General features: G+C 41.1%; 1 long non-coding RNA gene across 1 annotated transcript; it reads right to left on the bottom strand.

Moving 5' to 3' along the window:
- Positions 1–223: 223 nt before the first annotated feature.
- LOC114012370 (uncharacterized) lies at positions 224–13,726 on the bottom strand. Its single transcript, XR_003554765.2, has 2 exons — positions 13,109–13,726; positions 224–12,488 (listed from the first exon to the last, which is right to left on the bottom strand). It is a non-coding gene; the product is annotated as an uncharacterized LOC114012370 (long non-coding RNA).
- Between the last annotated feature and the right edge of the window lie 1,379 nt (positions 13,727–15,105).

The raw sequence follows: 15,105 nt of genomic DNA, 5'->3' as shown, positions 1-15,105 counted from the left end.
TGTTTCTTCTCCCAAAGCTGACAAGAAGAGGAATTTGACTCTTGCATTGTTTGGTACTAACTGTTAGATGATGCTTATTCTTACCTTTCATTGGTTCTTAAGAAAATAAAGATAACTCTGATTTGTGCAGTTTACAGATTATTGGAATTTTATATATTAATTGTTTATCCAACTGATAAGAATATCCCAAATAAATATCCCAAATAAATCAAATGAGGAAATCTCACGTTTCATATTATTTTATTTATAAGTCCATTTACACACCACCAAAATTAAACAATAGACATAATTAAGTATGTGTCAAGATATGTGGCAAGAAAAAATCGTTTCTGACAAATTGCTGATGACTTTTTTTGGAGAGAGCGGGAGCTAGCATGTAACAGTTTGTTAAGAACATATAGTCTATAGTCTGTAACTCAAAGTGCCTATCTATAAACTTCATGCTGTGTGTTTCCTGAAAATTCAAGAGCTTTTGACAATCTGTAGTTTACTTTTAACACAAATGTCCCAAACTATTTAATCCCTTGGTGAATGGACTTCTGTAATCTATATGTGAAGCCTATAGGCGTTATGTGACATGTTTCATTTTTTCTTTCTTCAGTTTTGCTCTCTTATCTTCCCTAATTCAACCTTTGAGTAACAGGCTGATGTATTTCTAGTATCAGTCTTTTAGTAGTAGCCTTGATGGTCTAAGGTTATAAGCACGCCAAGGTTCATATGGAGAGACAATATCTTCTATCAATCTGACTGATTTAATGAGAAAACTAGGCTGGCTCTCAGTAGCACAGACCATATCTGAACAGTCAGGTACCTGAGTATTTGTTCAGTGTTCTTCCAGCATGTCCCTACCTTGAATTGCCCGTGTTCTGTTGATTCCTGTTGTAGTTGCACAGTCATCGCAAAAAAGGTTGGTTTTTAACTTTTACCTTTGTCTCAAAAATATCTACAGGACTAAGCAACCACAGGAAGGTTGCTGTGCGTGGGACAGTACTTATTACATATCTTTTGTGCTCCAACTGATTTTTTTAAAAAAAGGAAATTCAATATGTTCTCTTTTAAGAACATAAACCAAATTTTCCAAATAAAATCCTGGCCATCCTGATGTGATTTTTTGGCATTTTCTGCAGTACAACCAGAATTTCCCCTTTCACCTGGGAGGCTTGTTTGGTTAATTACGAGTCACTGAAGACCAGGATCGTACCAGGTTGAGAAAGAGAACTGCCTGCTGGTGTCTTGGCAATTGTACCTATTAGTCATCTACATGTACAGCTTTGGGAGTTTATGAAGGATATATGACTACAGCTCTAATTTTGAAACTCTAACCCTATAGTTAATTACACATGGCAAGTCATTGTCATATAATACCTGAGGCTGTGCTCTAGCAAGTTCTAATGTACAGATCCCCTTGACCTCCCTCTGATTATAGATGTATATTAATGTATAAAGGATAAATGTGACCTGAAGACCTACAGCTTGAATTTGGAGTAATTGTACATAGTGTTCATCTTAATGTGCACTGATTTAGGATACGTAATGCTTATTTTAGGATTATTAATTAAAATATGAACGAATTATTTTTTTCTGGAAAAGATGAGTATCTTGGATTATTGATAGGGTGTCACGTTGTCTGTGAAACACTCCTCACATTTCTGCATTAAGTTGAATTCTTATCCATCCACCCTGCATCTTGCCATTTTTAGCTGTAAGAACAGGAAAATAAAGTGCCTAAAAGTGGGAAGAAAATGACAAGAAAACATCCTGTCTCCAAACTGTAAGGCTGTTATCCTTTATCAGTAATCTTTCATCAAATTTTGAGCAAGTAGCACTGTAAAAGGAATCCTGGAAATAAGAAATAACTTGATTGACAGACTATGCAGACTGTTTGCATTATGGGGAAAGACCAGAAGCTCTGCAACTGTATGTACTTATTTCTTGAACGATATAATATGTCAATCCACAGTGGAGAATAAGAATTTTCCTTTACAGTACCTAAAGGTAACTCAAATCTTTTGCTGTGTTTCTCTAGATATTATTCTAGATAGTATTCATGAATTTCTGAAATTGTGGCTGTCTGCAGCAAATTTCCTAATGATTTCAAAGACAGGATTGTCAAACAAAAATCTCAACGTAGAGCAAAAATAGACAGGCACTCAATTAGATAATCTAGTGGGTGCGCAACAAGTTACTTATGCAGGGGTATTAATTCAGCAGATTTAAGCACATGCCTTAATTTCATTTGGTTACTGCATAGAAAAATGAAGGTGATAGTCTAGATTAAAATTATTCTACACTGAAGTCTATCATAGTAGCACAAGAGAGGATACCTGCAAAAATGTGATATGGGCTAGCAAGCGTAATGCAAGCCATCTATGGACTATGAACATGGGCATATTTTCATCTCTAATTCCTCTGATGGCTGGTATTACTGTCATCCTGTGGAACACAGCTTAAAAGCAGCAGAAGTGTATTTACTTTTCACTGTACTATGCAGTTGCTCATGGGGTTTAGGTCAAATCTTAAAGCTGGGACATAACTGCTTGGCTGAGTATGTCCTCATTTTCTGTGGAAGAAAACCAGCTAGCAGAATCTGTTCCATGCTGGCTGTCAGCACATCCTAGCTCCACACACATATTTCAGAAAAGTGAGCTACTTGTAAATTGTAGTTTGTACTCAGATTTCAACATTTCTGCTATTTTTAATGTGTGAAGTAAAATACTCTTTAAACATTTTGTATGGAAAAAATAATAAACTTTTCCTAAGCTTGGGCTGTAGACACGTTTTTGGCTTGTGAATTTGTGTGCTGGACATTAAATAATGAGTTCTCTTGGCTTAACATTTTGAACACCATGTGCTCCCTGAAAGTAATAAGCAAAGATAAAGGGAAAAGAGCTCCAAAAAATTAAAACATAAGCACGCACAGAAGCAAAATGAGAGGCAGATTGATTTCCTAAGGGCTTAAAGAAAGAAGACAAACAACTTATATTTGTGGTTGCTTAAAAAAATGTGTTTTATCTGCTTCTTCCACTTACGTATTGTGGAAACAGATTACAAAAGAAAGCAAAAGCCATAAAAGCTGTGACTGGGATTTATTACCCATTATTAACAGTTTGCTTTTCTGTGCCAGGAGGAGGACCCTTTATAGACGACAATAATAAATTTTGAGCTTTTACAGTTTTGAGGGTGGGTGGCAGGGTTTGGGGATTTCCTCTTGGCTTTTTTGTTCTGTTAAGGTTATTCTGTGCTGCAGGCAGCATACCCGCAAGCAGATTACATTAGATGGGCTAGTGACACAGTGTGCAGAGCTCCCATCTATCAGTGGGAAGCTTGGCTGCTGGATTTGGCCACCATGGATGGGGAGCAGTGATTTCCTTCCAAGACAGATGCAGCACTTTGTATATATGAAAGTGTAACTTAATGCCACACCAAAAATTTTCCTACTCGTTGTGGGAAACAAGGCAGTGTTTTGCAGTATGGATCTCTGGTGTTGAAAAGCCTGGTTCTGTGTAGGTTCTTTAGGCACTTTTGTAGATCTGGACCATAATTGTTTATCCATTTATGACAGTCATACAGCTTAAGATGAACAGAAGTTTTAATGCACAAGTATTTGATTAGGAGCCACTGGGGAGATCTACTCTTCATATCTTAAAATCTAAATTTAATTCACTTGTAAAGAAACACAAATGAATTACCTGCAATTTACATTTGAGGAGGACCTGTATTTGCAATGACAGAGAGCTGTCACTGTAAAAAAGTCAATAGATATGCAAAAGAGGTTTTAAAAAAGCAAGAAGGAAGATGTTATGGTTCTTTTGTGATGGGTGAAAGGGAGAAGTCAGTTGGTATGTGATGTAACAGCTGGACTCAATATGGAAGGACACTTTATGCTCTTTACATCTAGGTGATATAATGTTCATGTGAAATCCTGGGATAGAATTTGTCCCCCCAAAGCTGAGATTCATAAATTACTCATTGAAAGCTTGGATTTGCTTTCACTGCATCAGACACAGGAAAATCTAAAGCAAGTCCCTAAAGAATTAAAGTGTTAAACCAGCCAAATCCCTCAAATATGCAGTATATCCATGTGCTGGTTTAAAATTTCACTCTTAGTAGCATACATGTGAAAACTTCCTCTGAAGTCGGTGGAGTTATTCTCAGTTACAGTGATGGAAGAGAAAGCACAATATAACTCAGTCTGGGGAAAAAACCCTCAAAACTTTCTATGACTGAGGCAGCGAAAGTGTTTTATTATTTTGTCTGAGTAATATCTTGACATTGCATTGTTATTTTAAAATTGCTCCAAAACTTGCTGTTTCTTGAGTCCGTGGTAGCACCTGCAGGGCTGACATATGTGCGGTGAACGAGACATCTGGTCTGGAACAAAGCTGTCTTTTAGCCCAGAATAAACGTCACTTGTTCTTCAACCACAAACAGCAGACAGAGGTAGGGATGAAAGCCAGGGGAAGGTTTCACAGTGCATATCAAAAGTATTTATAATAAGGGCTTACAGGGCATGTGATTTAATTGCCTTTCCAGAATACAAGGCATTTGTCTGCTTGTTTTTTTGTGGGTTTTTTTCTGCTTTTTTTTCCAGACACCTCACTGTCATTAACCAGGTTTGTTTTACTAGCTGAAGATGACTTTGCAGTCCACTTCATGAAGCGATGCGGGGCAGTAACTGCGTAAAGCCTCTTTTTCCTTTGCCTAGTTGCCTGCCTTCAGCCGACAGAACTGAGAGAACGTGGTTTGGTCTCTGGAGGGCTGCTGCTTGTGTGAAAGCGAGGTGCTAGCATTACCTGCTGTGTTGACTAGTGGTGATGAAGCCTCACAAATCTCTCCCTGTGGAGGCAGCTCTCTTGGATGACTTTGCCTCTGACCTCTGAGAAGGTGCTGGGTGCTGGGGACGGACTCTGGGGCCAGGCTGGCTATATGCCTTCTGGCAGGGATAGCTCGAATGTGGTACCCACCTGGTGCCAGTGCATCCTTGTGATGCTCCTCTCTCGCTGGCAACCTGGGTAGGCTAGTCACCTCTGTCAAGCCCACTGGACTGCAGAGCAGAAGAGGTGCCACGGTGTCAGGGGAGCTTTAGCCTTGTCTCTGTGAAATGATGATGAGGGAATGGACTGCGTGATCCTCTCAGTTTATGGGGTTTGACAGGACTGTTGAGAGTTGAAGGGAATAAAACTAGACAACTCCTGATATTCTAGTCCTTGGCAGAGGGCACAATATGAATAAACTGAGATGTGCCAAAGTCAGTATTCAGCCCTGAGCCTGTCAGGTATTTTCATTGCCCCTAAAAATCTATAAAAGTGACAGGATTTGGAGTGTAAAAATTTTCTTTCACTGTGGCAACATGATCACTGTATGGCAGAGCTGGGTGTATGACAGGGGAGAGACCACACTTAGTGCTCCATCAGTTACTTGCTATAAACAAATAACCACTGGAAGAAGGAGAGCGATCACTCATTTGGGATTGAATTTGAGTTCTGTTCAGGGTTGGGGCTTCTGGTTTCATGCGGCCTCTTAGAAAGGTAGTGAAATTCGTTTTTAGACACTGACTCTTGGCAAGGTCGTTTCAGGGCCTGCTATGATAGATGGATTTTCTAGACAGAAATATATTTGCAGGCTTCAGTGTAGTATGTACCTAATGGGCTTAATACATCTGGGAAGTATCAAACCTACTGTGCATACATTGATTCTGCACAGTAAGTGAGACATCCTGAGCATGTCAAATATACGGCAGAAACACAGATCATCTATGAAGTCTGCACACTAAAATCAACCCCCACACCACTTCCAAAGGATCAGACTTCTGAATGTCTGCTGAAGGGCAACCTTCCTCCCCGGCAAGCATCTCTGTGGTTTCTGGGTGCTGGAGAAGCCAGAAGTCATGGACAAAAGCAGGGAATCCTCATGTTCTGCCCAGGTGACACTTCTGAGGTGGAGAAGTGAATGGCAAAAGAGAACATCTTGGAAAGAATCACTGGAGGAGAGAGGCAGGAGGTGGGACCAAAGGGATGCATGAGAGGCTGCCTGCAGATCCTAAGTGGAAGAGGCCTTTTTTTCATGTTATTTCAAGCTGGTCTTGATAATTGCTTGGACAAATTTACCTGGACAGAGTCTTCCTTTTTCAGGGATGGGAAATCCAGGTAGGAGTCCTGTGCTTTTCTCTTGCTGCAGGGACACCATATGGCACAACTGAGCAGGAGATAAAAGGATTTCTTCTTGATTTTCCACTACAAACCACAGCAGGTTTTCAGCACAAACATTTCGCTGATCTGCAAATTTGGTTCATTATTAAAGCTGACTTATCTCTTAAATTCTCTAAATACTTTTTACAAGGTTGCCACTAGCATCACGTAATATGCCAATTAAAGGTAATTGAGACCTGCCAAGAATAAATGTCTTTATGTAAGACCAAAGGGAAAGGGGTGAAAAGAACAGGAAATCCTTAAAACAGGTTAGCATCACTAGTGTGGCTTTCTGTCTTAGAGGGTCAACGATGTTGATGTCATTTTATTTATGTTCAAATTTTACAGGATCTTACGAGTGTGAAAAGTTCTCCCTGGACAACCACATGCCATTTTTCGTTAGTCTTATTTTGAGCCTTGTGATATAGCTTTTGATCCCTGATGATCTTCTGTTGTTAGCTGCTGTTCAAGGTGGCATGGCTGCAAGAAAACAAAACTTCTTGGTATGATGCCCATGCTGAACGAATTTAATAACTGCTTTCATCTGTAGGGTTCTTCTAAATATAGGTAGTTCTCAAAGCAGCCCCAAGGGGCATTTTTCTCAAGGTACCAATTGCAGAAGACAGCTGTCAGTATATATCTCAGACTCGTTAAACACAAATAATCTGCTAAGTTACTAACCAGCAGTCTAAGACCAAGTGAAAGATCTCTGCCTCCTTTCCCATGTATCCCAGGTACCAAAAAATGATTGCTCCTGAGGCTATAACATGAGTCACAGAGAAGCCAGTTTGGCCACAGTAAATTAAGCCTCATAATGGGCCTGTTGAAGTGTGATGACAGCTCCTGCTGGGTGATGCTAAATGTGTGAAAAGTGCTGCAGGAGAGGGCTGGAGGAAACAAAGGGAAAGCATGTTAAAATTTGCAGAGTCAAGTCAGGTAAGGACTGGAGAAATATGTGGCGCAGAGGAAAAGGTTTGCAATAAATTCTGGTAAGAAGTAGGTAATTTCTGCAGTCATATTTCTCTATGTGGTTAAAAGATTTAAAACTGAAGGCAGAATCCCTATCAGGTAAGCTGGCAAAAGGGTGCAGGAGTGAAAAGCTGCCAGAAAAGCTGTACTCGGCCCAGATGTGTCCCTGCTGCCTCTTATTGTGGTCGTTTGCCCCTCATCCATGCTTCCCTGTGAAAAGACACAGAACTAGAAAGACATTTCTGTGTCTAGCAAAATGACGTATCCATGCAGAGCAAGAATAACTGTTTTTCAAAAGTGGAAATAGTCTGAAATTGCAAAAGGCCTTTGCAGGATACAAAAGGGATTTGGGTAGAGATTAAAATGCTCATGAATGTTTAAGAACAAAGTCTCAATAAATCCAGAAAAGAAACTTATTTTTTAAATGTAAGAAATTAAAAGCAATGAAACTTCAAACATTTTGGTGGATACTTGTTTTTCCAGAGTGCAACATCTCACCCCTTTGTAAACAGTAGCAATACAAGCGTAACAAAGCATGTATGTCCTTACTAGTTTGCAGTTAGAAGAACATAGTGTTTAAAGGTGTTAGGCACAGGCATGAATACCTTCCAAGAGGTTTCCTTAGAAATGAAAGAACATGCGAATAAAAATAGGGCATGTGTTTTTATTATGGAAATTTGGATCTCATGTTTTGTATTTTTTTAAAAAGTACACACTAGTCTAAATTATTTTTGTTTATTTCATGGTTTGTGAGTTTTGGGGTACTCATTTTCAAGCCTTCCTCCACAGCAATGATGTTTGACAAATTTAATAGTTATTATTTTAATGAGCTGAGGTTTCCACCTAATCACTTAACTTGAGGATTAGGATTTAAGCACAGCATTAAACATTATGATACAGCTCTTGTTATCAGATAATGCTATTTCCTTCACAAAACTTACCAGGGAGCTATTGTGTGCTCCAGCTAGTCAAGTGAAGTAGCCTTACATGAAAGGGTGTTAACCAGCAAAGAAAAAAATTAGCTAAAAAATGACCTGTTTTCCCATGCTTTCACAGCAGCAACATACCGATATCTCAACAGGAAAGGCAAACACACTGACTAGATGGTCTTATCTCATTTAAAGTACAGCCTTGTGATTTAGAGAAAGACATACGGTAACAGCTTTTTCCAAAGAGGAAAATCTACCAATTTAATTGGTCTACTTGTTTGATTTGAGCAAACTATCCCCTTACATGCCAGTGCAGCAGCCCAGTGATTTAGATAAAGAACTCTTGCTGGTTCACTTCCCATCAGTCCAGTCCTGCTATGAGAGAAAACAGAAGCAAACTCCTGTCTGAAAATTCCTAAGGAACCAGAGATTAATTTCATGAGGAGCGTGGCATGGGACTTAACGTCTACCAGATCCTGATGACTACTTGATGAATCCTGCATTTACTTATAGAGCGCTTAATTGATTGGACGCAAGAATATTCCATTTGCAGTGCAAACAAGTTAAAAAAGGCTTAGTTAGACATGTCTAGCAGAGTCAGATTAAACCTTGATCCTAGCAAAAGGCAGATGTTCTCCTGGTTTGTGTGACGGATAGGCAGCCTGCTTTACTGAACAACATGTCTTTTCTTATGCTTAGCAACAAAAAGCTATACTGTTCTTGCAGCAGAGTTCAATATTATAGAAACAGGGAGAACAGTTTTATCTCTGCACTCCAGTAAAGTTAACATCCACCTTGTTCTGCATCCAAAGTGCTTTCTTCAGAACCACTGGGGATACCTTAGTCAAACGGTTTTACAGCAGGGCTTTAAAAATTGTACACTTTTAAAATTAAGGAAAGAAGCTGCCTTTAATAAATATTCAATTTTAAGACAATGATAAAATAGCTATTGTAATCGGTTATAAGCAATATGCCACAGAATTTAGGCTAGTCATCTCTCCTTTTACATCTTTCAACAGATTATTTGTGGGCATTACTACTATGGATTAGGTCATGAAAACAGAAACTCCTTACCTGAAACAGCTGCTCGTTTTCAACTTGACAGATTTGACTATGTAGCTTAATACTGAGACATTTTCCTAATGCACTCAACTAACAAATATTACCAATGTAAACCTCTGCACCCTGTTTATTCTACGGATGTGAATCAATTGAGAAAGGGCTGAAGGACCTAAGTTTTTTGCCCCAAATAACACACTCCAGAAGGGTGTTATCCTCATCAAATTATTCAGTCTTTGTCATACATGGGTAAAGTTTCACTGCCCTCCCTGTCATGGTCCTCAGCTGCTTCTGCCCCTGCCCTATGACAACTGCATCCGAGCAGCCAGGTTGTCAGGTAATGCCCCAGAAGAGCTGGATGATGCCAGGTGTAGTCAGTGAGGAGCTTTGCAGAGGTCACCATGTCGATATATCTTTGCAGGACCAAACATTTCAGTGTAAGTCTACCCTTATTATCATCCTCCCTGCCTTTCAGTTCTGTTTCATTTGTGGCTGATTTGTTCCTGCAAGCTCTTTGGGAGGCATATTCCTCTGCCCCTGCCAAGCTTCTGTTTTTCAAGGTCGTTTTACCCACAGAAAGTGATGTTTCTGCTGTTTTCCCCAAGGACTTTCACAGAATAAACCCAATGTCATTACGCTACATTCAGACCACTGTCCAGATTTACGGTCTTGGAAACTTGTTTTGACACTGTTGTTTCTGAGTGAGGCTGTGCCATCAATCTGTACAAGGGGGAGACAGTGTTTGCTATCTTACTGTGCTGTCAGCTCACTACTTCACCTATCAATGACTGCAGTTCAGTTCATATTTGTGAAGCTCTGTTAAAATGTGAAGCATTCTAGAGGTGCTGAAGATTACTATTATCTTGCCCTGCAGAGCACACAGCTACTTCAATAGGACAGGTCAGTCCAAACAGGTCTTGGCAGTGCCTGGATAGGTAAACAACAGCAACCACTCCTTGCATTTGCTTCTACAAGCAAAGGACAGAGTGGTGTCTGGCTGAAGATCATCCTTTCTGCATGTGCTTCTCTAAAATACCTTGGATCATGATATAAATTGCAGGAAGAAAGCTAAAGAAGCTGTCTATATTCACATTTCTTTACATCCCTGTTCCCTCTCCATGTATATAGCAAGTGCAGAGAAACTATACTTGCTGTGATTTCTTTTGATCTTGCACTGGCACCTGCTGGTACGGGGAACTGGAGGCACTGAATGAATGGTGGTACAACAACAGTCAGCTACAGCAGGGTTAGGGAACATGGGGTTGATGGGCAGAGGTAGGCACATACTCGTCATTCTGCTTTCTTCAATCCCGTCTCTAATCCTTATAGTGTCTAAGTTGAGAAGTAACAGCTGTGAAAAAATAATAGCAGTTCCAGGATTGCTTTCTTGCCTCCCAGAAAGCCTTGTGCAAATGCAGTGCAATCAGCATTTCAAGAAACACATGTATTTTTTTCTTCAAGGAGTCCTGGAGGTGTTTACACCTGAAGTGCCCTACCTCATCTCACTGCTAAAATGGGGTTGAACACTGTGTGCTTGGAAGATTTTTTCTGTTTGATTGTTTACTTGAAAAAGTTACAAAAGATAGCTTACCACATCCTCACACCCACAACAGCCTTTTTCTTGCACCTACTACAAAACATGCATAGGCAGTACAACTCATGGTACCCAGCTCAGTGGAGGGGTGAGAAGTTTGCCCAGACTGCCCCAGCTCCATGTGCGGTCACTGAAGAAAAGTAGTTAAGGCATCTACTATAAGACTGGATTCATTCACCCTAACTAAAGCATCTAGAATTCAGCCCATGTTTAAGGATTTTTCAAAGCTATTGTATATACACTGCTAACCTATGGCAGATCTGCTTTCCCAGCAATATTCTTCCCTACTTTGCCTATGCCCAAAGCCAATTCTGAGTCATGGTGTGGGTATTTCTTTGAGAAGGATAGTTTAAATTTCCCGTAGCAGCTTGACATTTTTAATTACACAGTATGTACAGAATTACTAGACTGAGCATAATATGCCAAGTCAATAAGCCATGTATTACATTTTTAACCTGAGGCTTCAGAAATCCATCTATTTTTGTAGGTGTGTTTCCTGTACGTGCTTTGAAGCCCAGGACATGTATAGCTTAAGGGAACTGTGCAACCTTCTTCAGGTTGCACAGGCAGTCTTGTGAATAAATGGAACTTACAGCTTTGGTCCACACCTACAATAATTTTCCTGTGGTTGGGAAATGTTCCTTTTTTCAAGTACATGTGAGCATGAGATATCTTGGAGGAACAGAAGTAATGACTCCACTTCATGGCTTGACTCCAAAGGGGGCACTTTTGACAAAAGAGACTCTGCCCTGCATTTATACCTGCAGAAGAGGCGCCCACATCTACTCTTCGTTTTCGGAGTTACTGACATTTTGTGACACAAAGTGAATATGAAGCCAAGTAAATGTATTCTTTGCCCAAGAAAAAGAATTGTCTGTGTTTCATTCCCTTGACAATGGAATGAAAAAAATATTGCAGTTTTACCAAGATGTTTTCAGCCTGACAGCTAGCATGCCCCTCCCTGGGAATACACGGGATGGAGAAGCTGCCATCTCCAGCACCATTGCCAAGACAGGAGTTACCATTCTTCTATACTTTTTGACTTAGCACAGACTTCTTGACCTCCATCACTCAAAGTGAGCTGGTTTAGCAAGACCCAGTCTGTATTTAAATCCTTCAGGCCAACCCTGGCTCATTTCAGCTGGGACAAGCAGGAGTTGAGAGGGCAGTAACCTGCACAAGCAGCCCCAGGTGAGGACATGCAAGGACATGCCTCAGCAATGACGTGTATGGATGCGTGTGCATGGGGTCTCCCAAGCTGGAGTGCTTGGCAGGCAGACTTTGCCTGGGAGGAAGATAGGGTGCATCATTTGTTCGGCCCTTTGGGGAATTAGCAAGCAAAAGCATCTGGGAGATCTCAGTCTAGCAAAACATTCAAGTACCTGTTAAATTTCAATCAAATCAATAGCTTGTTGACTTTGGTGTGAGTAATGATGTGCCAGTGCTTGGCTGGATTCAGGTTTGAAATATTAATAGCTGCCCAGTTTTGTGTATTCTAACTCAGGTAAGTGTGAAGAAAATGGAAGGTGATACTACCCCTAACATGAATGCTATTAACCTTGCTCTGGAAGGAAAGGGTAATTGCTGTTCCAGGTGGAAAACTAAACATCTGTTTTGCGTAAGAACATGTTTTACAGTTTCCCCTCCTTGCTCACCTTAGGATACTCTGCCATTACTGTATTTTATTTGCCTTCCCCACCTCCAGGTCTCTTCTACTTGTTTTTCTTCCTTGTTCCACTGCTCTGGGAACTGGAGTCAAAAGGAAAGCAGAGCCCCTTTGAATCTGCAGCAGGCTGGATTAAATGGGACAAGCAGCCCTCCCTCCCTCCCTCCCTTCCCCTGCCCTGCTGTTTGCAGCTGAGTGATAACATCAGCTGGCCCTTGCGCCTTGCTCTGTTCTATGTGTTTTCTCTTCTTATTTTGTTTTTTTTTTTGTTTGTTTGTTTGTTTTTGGGGTTTTTTTTGTTGTCGTTGTTTTGTTTTGGCTTTTTTTTTAACTTGTCACTGGATTTAATTCCACATGCACCAGTGAACAGCAGCCACTGATGCTTGATCTAACCACTACACCAGAAAAGCTTTTATACAGGCTGCAACCTGAGCTCCTGCAAACACATTTCAAACCTCCAGCTGGTCAAGGTGCACTTCCACTCACATTTCCTTTTATCAGAGGGCTGCAGGAGATCATGCTGAGCACATTATTTACTCTCCTCTGTATGCAGCCTTGCTTGCCTGTATTATCAGGGGTAACATTTTATATAGGAGGTTGCCACCCAGTAACTAAACACAAGATAAGCAGTCGTGGGCAAAAAAATGCTTGATCTTTACAGAACATAGTAAGATCATTAGGGGATCACACACTGTTCACTTACCCAAATGAGCAGGCAGGAGCCAAGTACCAGAAGATTCTTTGCACCAGTATTGTCTCCCTGTTCATTTTCAACCATTTTTGGCAGCATAGCTGGGAATCCACATGGGTAAAAAGTATAAGTGCCAGGATCCAGCTCCCCGAAAAGAGATCACCGGGTTTGGTGGTAAGACATAATAGCTGGTGTGGCTTGTTTGCTGTCTGGTGTTACTGGAAAGGACTTTGAAAAGGAGTCTGATCCTCAGCACAGGCTGGCACTCGACATTACTTCTCAATCCAGAGCAGGAAGGTAAGCAAAACCAAACACCATGAAAAGGCCAAAAGGAGCGGAGGAAAACCACATGTAAATATGCAGGAGGAACAGGAAAAGGCTATCAGGGCTGTTTCCTCCAGAGTTTCTTCACTGCTGTTATTGGCTGGCAAGAAGTCACTTTTGCAATGAAGTGGCTGGGGCTTGGGTTGTGTCTCATGGGCAGGCTGGGGAGACACTGCTCCTCCTTCCCCAGTGACTGCAGAGGAGGGCAGTGAAGCTCCGTCTTAGCCTCCGCTGTGAGGCACGAGTCCAAGCCTCTGCCTCTTTTGTTGACATCCTGTAGTTTGTTGACATCCTGTAGTTTGTTGACACCCGTATATTTAGCAAAGAAACAAAAATGTCCTTGCAATGTGTGGACATGATAGGCATTCACTTGCTCTGGGTCTCTGCAGAGAACTCTCGTCTGGTACGCATCCTTCTGCATTGCACCACTTCGGGGAAAATTATAGAGCTCCCTCTTGCATTGCAACCATGTTATGTAAAGCATCTGAATATGCCACCCTCTGAGAAGATGTGCCACCTCCAAGAAACTCATTCAGATATTTCAGATATGATAATGACCCATTTAAAGTACTAATTAAAACTGGATGAGTTTCATATCTCCCCCAGCTTTAGAAAAGAAAAATCACAGGTCAAATACAAATTTCATAACTGCTTGATAAAGCCTCTGCAGGAAGGAGTTTGGCAGAGGGCATCAAGACCAGGCGCTTTTGAGCAAATGAAAGAACCTAAAGCAAGACTTTGAAGTCTGACCTTCAGAATGTATAATAATACACTGGATGACAAAGGTAATAAGTACCACAGAGAGGGACAAAATGTATCTAATTAAGCAGTTTTAGCCACGCTTTTCTTTTCAAATACACTTCTTACCAGAAGGATTTTCAAACTTATCATCACAGCTTTTCAGTGATGTTAGTTCTGAAAATACTGCTTTATTTTGCTCCGTGCAAAGCAGCGTATCTTCAGTTATTTTACCGTCACAATCCACTTCTGTGGTGTCGTTTGCGTTACAGGAGTGGAAAGGCCTGAGAGAGCAGTGACTAGTGATAGTCGTCACTTCACCTAGAACTATGGGCCAAGCGTGTTCTTCTGAGCTTTATGTTAAAATCAATGGATAAACTAGTTGGATAGACACTGCCATGTGAACAGGAACCCCAATTTCTTCATCTCCAGGTGGACAGACTAAAAAGTGTGTTTTCTTACTCTTGCTGTCTTCCCAGAATCACAGAACAGATGAGTTGGAAGGGACCTTTGGAGGTCTCTAGTCTGCCCCCCACCCCCCTTTATAATAGGTTGGCTATAAGTTTAAGTGATAAGATCACCCTGAACTTTCCCTTCTCCAGGCTGAACACTACCAACTCTCTCAGGCTCTCCTTGTAGGACACATGCTTTAGTCCCCTCATCTTCCCCATGGCCCTTTGCTGGACTCTCTCCAGTATGCCTGTGTCCCTCTTGTACTGGAGAGCCCAGAACCGGCCACAGTACTCAGATGTGGTGTCAGCAGTGTTGTGTAGAGGGCAGGGTCACCTCCTTTGACCTGCTGGAAACACCACTTTTAATGCAGCTCAGGAGGTTCTTGACCTTTTTTGCTACAATGGTGCATTGCTGGCTCATGTGTTGTCCCCCAGGATCTCCCACTGCCCTTCTCTGCAGATCAGCTTTTCAGTTGGCTGACTCCCAGAGTCTAC

Source organism: Falco peregrinus, chromosome 7 (assembly GCF_023634155.1).
Source record: "Falco peregrinus isolate bFalPer1 chromosome 7, bFalPer1.pri, whole genome shotgun sequence".
Classification (NCBI taxonomy): domain Eukaryota; kingdom Metazoa; phylum Chordata; class Aves; order Falconiformes; family Falconidae; genus Falco; species Falco peregrinus.
This window is presented reverse-complemented; position numbering and strand designations above follow the sequence as displayed.